Source organism: Arachis ipaensis, chromosome B6 (genome assembly GCF_059453495.1).
Source record: "Arachis ipaensis isolate K30076 ecotype BB chromosome B6, ASM5945349v1, whole genome shotgun sequence".
Lineage (NCBI taxonomy): Eukaryota > Viridiplantae > Streptophyta > Magnoliopsida > Fabales > Fabaceae > Arachis > Arachis ipaensis.
The window spans coordinates 64,743,889-64,744,572 of record NC_142441.1 but is presented as its reverse complement, the minus strand read 5'-3'; the positions used below and the strand labels follow the sequence as shown (position 1 = coordinate 64,744,572).

Here is a 684-nt window from a genome sequence, read left to right as displayed (position 1 = left end):
GCTGCTACTTGGTTCCTTTCCATCTTCTTGGTAAGGTCAGCCAGCTGCTTGGTGATCATCTTGTTTTGAGCCAGCAGTGCATCCACATTGTTTAGCTCCATCACTCCTCTAGTGTTGCCTCTTTCAGAAGCATAGAAGTAGTCATTCTCAGCTACAGTCTCAATGACATCTATGGCTTCTTCAATGGTCTTCTTCTTGTTCAGAGATCCCCCGGATGAGTGGTCTACTGCCTTCTTTGATTCATAAGAAAGACCTTCATAGAAAATGTGTAACTGCACCCATTCATTGAACATATATGGCGGGCACCTTCTTGTCAAGTCCTTAAACCTCTCCCATGCTTCATAGAGAGTTTCACCATCTTGTTGCCTGAAGGTTTGTACCTCAGCTCTCAACCTGTTGATTCTTTGAGGAGAATAGAATCTCGCCAAGAATTTGTTCACCACATCTTCCCAGGTTGTTAAGCTCTCCTTCGGGAAATATTCCATCCATTTAGATGCTTTATCCTTGAGTGAAAAGGGAAACAAAAGCAATCTATAGGTGTTAGGATGAACACCATTAGACTTCACAGTATCACATATCCTTAGGAAGGTGGTTAGATGTTGATTGGGATCTTCTTGGACACTTCCTCCGAATGAACAGTTGTTCTGAACAAGGGTGATGAGCTGTGGCTTTAGTTCAAAGTTA

General features: G+C 42.7%; 1 non-coding gene across 1 annotated transcript; it reads left to right on the top strand.

Annotated features, from left to right (window-relative positions):
* Nucleotides 1–288: 288 nt before the first annotated feature.
* On the top strand, nt 289–395 carry LOC148556234 (small nucleolar RNA R71). The gene has a single exon (XR_015887141.1). It is a non-coding gene; the product is annotated as a small nucleolar RNA R71 (small nucleolar RNA).
* Nucleotides 396–684: the final 289 nt, after the last annotated feature.